This window comes from Pelodiscus sinensis, chromosome 14 (genome assembly GCF_049634645.1).
Source record: "Pelodiscus sinensis isolate JC-2024 chromosome 14, ASM4963464v1, whole genome shotgun sequence".
Taxonomy (NCBI): Eukaryota; Metazoa; Chordata; order Testudines; family Trionychidae; genus Pelodiscus; species Pelodiscus sinensis.
The window spans coordinates 8,578,674-8,584,673 of record NC_134724.1 but is presented as its reverse complement, the minus strand read 5'-3'; positions in this window follow the sequence as shown (position 1 = coordinate 8,584,673).

The following is a 6,000-nucleotide window of genomic DNA, read 5'->3' as shown; positions in this document are numbered from 1 at the left end:
GTCTTTAAGATCAGAAATTTAAATCAAAGCTACATCACATTGCTAATTATACTGAAAGTCAACTGTGGTTTTGCACAGGAGGCGAGACAGCCTGGAGGAGCCAATGTAAATTTTGGGAAGACAAGCTGATCAGTACTGTTTGGAGTGACACTTGTGTCAAATGTTTCCCGCAGAAATTTGACGTTCTTGTGTTGCAAGCCAGTACTCAAACGCTCATGGCTATGTTTAAAATCAATGTTTCAGATTGACATTGTCCTATTAGACACTGCCAGCTGACAAGCTACATCAGTCACAGATTTTCTTGACTGTTAGAATTTACCAGTTGAATTTTGCACAATTCATTTGAAACACCTGCAGCTAGTGGTCACATAAAGGGAATTTCTTCAATGTTCTTGTCAGTACAGACCTACAGATTATTTTCACACCTGATCTTCTGTATGGGTTTGTCTAGAATAAGATAAAAGGTGTTTTAAAAAGGCATTTTAGTTCATTTTTAAACCCTTGGGCGACAGTAAAAGCTGTATTTTAACATGTATTAGCTACTCCAGATTAACCCTCTAATTCAGGGATGGCCAACTCATTAAAGGCAAAGAGCCACAATAGTTGGGGATATAGCACAAAGAGCCGAGGGAAAAAAGTTGTTGAGCAAAAAAAAAAAAAAAAGGCCCCAGCAGCATTTGGTAGCTTTTTGGCAACATCAGGCTCCTGTTGGCCAGTGCCATCTTGCTGGTGCCATTTTGCTTTGCCGCGCTGGACAGAGAGCACAGGGAAACGGGGGGCTAGGGACAGTTTTTAGGGGCACAGGGGTGGTTTCACGAGTCATGGGGGAGGCTTCGCAAGTTGCACTTGAAGGGGCGAAGAACTGCAGCTCATGAGCCATGCGTTGGCCAGCCCTGCTCTAATTCCTCTATGGGTCCCCGTAACTAAAATAGAACTTGCTCTCTGTATTTTAAAAATTGTTGGTGAAAGTGTGTTAGCCAGCACATTCACTCCACACCAACATTTTTTATCTTGGCATGAACATGCACCCCACAATAGTAATAGCTAGCAAAAGACTCCAGTATGATTCCTTTGGTAAAACGATCCAGGTGATTTCATTTAGATCTCCTCTGAAGGGTTCATATTTTCAAGATTGTCAAATAGATGTAAAACCATAATATATTAAGCAAACTTAATTCAGCCTCTTGTAGCGACTTATCTGCATATCACAGTAATACTCAATCATATGGTAATAACCTGCTATCTCTGTATTGCAGTTTCAGATTATAGGGATTCAAGAGTTCTATGGGGCCAGGACCAGAGCAGGGAGGGGCCGCAGCTCCCTTGGCGGGGCAGACTCTATGTAGCTAGGCTCGTGCAAGTGCCCATCCTGGGAGCACGTGCGGTGGGGAAGTTCCCCATGGCAATATGCACTGCTGCCAATGCACCCACGGCCACGTCTGGGCCAGACAGAGGGCATGGGGCAGGCAATGGCTGAGCAGCCACAACCTGTCTCCCATGGCCCTGCCTTCTCACCCAGTACAGTATCCTGGCTCCATTCAAAGTCCCATGTACGTTCCACTACAGACAAGACTGTAGAGCAGGACTACTCAACTGTGGAAGCCCCCAGAGCCACAATGATACTCTCAGCAAATGCCGAGGGCCGCAACTTAAGTATGGTTGCATATACATGCAAATATACGTGCAAATATATGCAAATAGCTTCTTTCACACTGACGGGCATGAATACAAAGTGTCCCGGCACTCCTGGCACCTTTTCCCTGGGGGTTAGAAACACCAACACTCTGTACCCGCCTGTTCCAGCCAGCCTGTCCACTTGCGTCTTTCTATGCTCACCACACCTAGGAGATGCCTCGTCGTTGTGGAGAGTGTTCCCAGTGGAGGCCATGTTCAAAGGAGCCTGCCCGCAGGCGCGTGTTGAGCCCCGCGTAAACCCAAACCGCACCGCAGGCCGCAAACAAATGGGCCACGTGTTGAGCAGTCCTGTGGTAGAGTGAACATTTCTGAATGTACACAGTGTAATTAGCCAAATTCACAAAGTGCAGTTAGTGAATGGTGTTTCAACATGAGTCGTATCCACCAGACTGGATGGAAAAGGCTTGTCCATCAAAACTAATGATTGCAGAGTCTCAAAAGATTCAGATTGTGTGGGATCAGCTTTGAGCTGATGAATGATCTCAATCTCCTGAATCTGCAAAACTAAGCGTTGCAAATCTTGCAACAATAACAACAACCACCTTAATACTATTACTAATACTTCATGTTTCTATCTGGCCCTGTCTAAGCAAAATAGCACATAATGCCTACATAAGGCTTTCCTATTAGATTACAGAAGCCCCTACCTGCAACTTTCTGAGTGAGTGCAACTAGCCTAGAAACACAGTACCACACATCATCATTCAGGCATCTGACTAAGGCCGTATTTAGCTTTGGCATAAGAACATGCAGTTCTAGTCAATGGAATTATGCCAATTTAGTCCAGGGACAGAATTTGTCCTCGAGTCAAAAATAGACTAGTTGGTGGAGCTCTATTCTCCAGGCTAGCAGTGACTGGAGAACACGTTGATTTTTCTCCTGCAAAGCTGCTGCACTTCAATGCAAGTGTAATTGGGATGTGTGGCCACAAGTAATGTTATGCTTTAGGAAACATAATGCTCTGCTTCCAGCAGAAGTAAGTCTCAAGCCCCCTCTCAATAACATAAGCTGAAAAGGGAGCAGGATGTGGGCAGCAAGATGATGCTAACTTAGCAAGAAACTCCCTTCCTAGCTGCCCTCTTGCTATTAGGCAGGTGTAACTTAGCAGGTACAAAGCAGCACTTTGCTTAATGCAGGATCAGGTTCCCAGCACTGTATGTTCTGCTCATCACTTTTAACCTTTGTGATTATAAACGCAACATGTCACTTCTGTGGTATGCCTTGAGAGATCAGCTGTCAAGCACACATGTATGAGCACTGCAGAGAGAGTCTGGTGACATACACTGAAGAGACTATGATAGTATCAAGTAGGGAAAAAATTCCTAATCTCGTCTTTCAGCAATGTCGCTACTGTAACCAAAACAACAGATGCAATAGGATGCAGGGTGAAAGATCATGGAGGCTGCAGAACCCGCCAGCCAATGAACTCACTGCTGAGTCATTACTTTGGCAGGGCTTCAAGTGAAGAAGTAACTTCATCATAAATCTAGGGCTAATTGTGTAGGGAAATCCATGGAAGACCATCTATGCTGAATAGGACATCAGGACATCATTTAAAAAAGGTGAAAATGATATAGCTGTAGGTTGAGACAATTTCCCATCCCAGGTTGGTCCTGTTTTGGCAGTAGATGGGTGGAACAGCTCACATCACTCCATACTGGCATCTGTACACTGGCCAAGTCTACACTAAGGGGCAATGTTGAACTAAGATATAGAACTAATTATGCGAATAGCATAGCTGGAGTCCATGTACCTTAGTTCTAGTTACTTCAGCGTGTCCACTTTCCCATCAACTCCCCCTTACTCTTTTTGCTCCAGTGGAGTACAGGAGTCAACGGGAGCATGATCCACTAAATCAGCCACTGAGAGTTTGATCTTCACAGTGCCCATTTCCTGGTAAGTGCACACAAAGCCATAGTCTCTGAAGGGAGTCATATAGGGTATGTCTAGACTACATCCCTCTGCTTTGCCTGGATACGCTGGCTCTCAAAGCAATTAAGAGGCTGTACAATGGTTTGTTGCCAAGACAATCTGTCCTGAACTAGAGTTTCCAGATCATTGGGAGATATGCTGCATGACTTCATATTGGCCTTTAAGACGTCTTTATAGCACTTATATTGACCACCGATAGAGCGCTTTCCATGAGCAAGCTGGCTATAAAAGACCATCTTTGGTATCCGTGTATCATCCATCCTCATAACATGACGGCTACGTCTACACTGGCATGATTTTCCGGAAATGCTTTTAACGGAAAAGGTTTTCCGTTAAAAGTATTTCCAGAAAAGCGCGTCTAGATTGGCAGGACGCGTTTCCGGAAAAGCACTTTTTCCGGAAAAGCGTCTGTGGCCAATCTAGACGCGCTTTTCCGCAAAAAAGCCCCTCACTTATAACTCACTTGGTTAGGTCCCTACACCCCACCATCAACCTCAGCCTGGACCATTCTACACGAGAAATCCACTTCCTGGACACCACAGTACAAATCAACAATAGAAAATTAGACACCACTCTCTACAGAAAACCCACCGACTCATACAGTTACCTACATACTTCCAGCTCCCATCCAAAACACACCACACGATCCATCGTCTATAGCCAAGCCCTCCGATACAACCGCATCTGCTCTAATCCCACTGACAGAGACCAGAAGCTTCAGGATCTCTACCAAGCATTTATAAACCTCAACTACCCACCTGGAGAAATAAAAAAGCAATTTGAAAGAGCCAGACGAATACCTAGAAACCATCTACTTCAAGACAGACCCAAGAAAACCAACAATAGAACACCACTTGTCATCACCTACAACCCCCAACTTAAACCTGTCCAACACATTATCAATAAACTACAGCCTATACTGGAACAGGATACCATACTCCAAGAGGCTCTGGGAGACAGACCCATAGTCTCCTATAGACAACCACCTAACCTCAAGATGATTCTTACCAACAACCACAGGACATACCACACTAATACCAACCCTGGTACCTTCCCTTGCAACAAACCCCGTTGCCAGCTTTGTCCACATATTTATTCCGCTGATACCATTATTGGACCTAACCAAGTGAGTTATAAGATCAAGAACACATATTCCTGCGCATCCAGAAATATAATCTATGCTATCATGTGCCGAAAGTGTCCGTCTGCTATGTAAATTGGACAAACATCTCAGACACTTCGCCAAAGGATTAATGCCCACAAAACAGATATCAGACAAGATCACAAAGAAAAAACAGTTTCTTGCCATTTTAACCAGAAAGGACACTCTCTCAATGACTTAACCACCTGCATTCTGCTACAAAGACCTTTTACATCTGCACTTGAAAGGGAATCCTCTGAACTGTCATTCATGTTAAAATTCGACACTCTCCAAAGAGGATTGAACAAACACTTGAACTATCTTACACATTATCAAGATAGCTTTCCCAATTATCACCTCTAATACCATTAACTCACAAACATCCCACTCTCCCCACCTCTAATATCGTCAATTCACAGACACTTACCTTCCTTCCTCCCCCCCCCCGCATTCCCCTCCTGTTCTGAAATGTGATTTGTCCTTTTCATATGTGTTCATTTTTTTAAATTGTATCCTTTGGTATATATGGTTGTGACTATTTTCTTCCACTATTTGATCTGAGGAAGTGGGTCTGGCCCACGAAAGCTCATCATCTAATAAACCATCTTGTTAGTCTTTAAAGTGCTACAGTGTCCTGCATTTTGCTTCAAAATGGAAAGGGACAGTTATACTGCATAATGACCACAGGGGGGCAGCAAAGGGTTAGAGATGGAGACTGGAACAGCTATAACCCCATTGGGTTAAGGGTGGAGAAAGGCACGGCTATCTACTCTGTATTTGAGAAAGCATGTCTGTCTGTCTGTCTGGGTTCCTGTGTGTTATTCAGTTGGGAGACATGCACCCCTCCCATGGCTGTGCCCGTTTCTCAACCGGCCGCAAATTGCTGCCGTGAAATAGGGCTGGGATTATCTTCCGTCCCAAGGACAGACTACATATTGAACCCCTTATTCCTAACCCCACCCCAGAACAATGATTTAAATGAAGAAAAACAAAAAATATTTGAGTTAAGGATCTGAGCAATGCCAGGTAAATCCTCTAGTAGAGAAATAAAGAATACTGTAGCACTTGAAACCAAATACATTTTGTCCAAGTTGGAACTTAATCAGGACATGGAGGATAACACCCTGGTTCTCATGGAGAAACCTCTGTCTGAGGGAAGCTCTGGCTCCCAGCGGACAGGGGCTGCTGCCACCCCACACTACTGCCTCTGAAACAGAAGCAGAAGGGCAGCA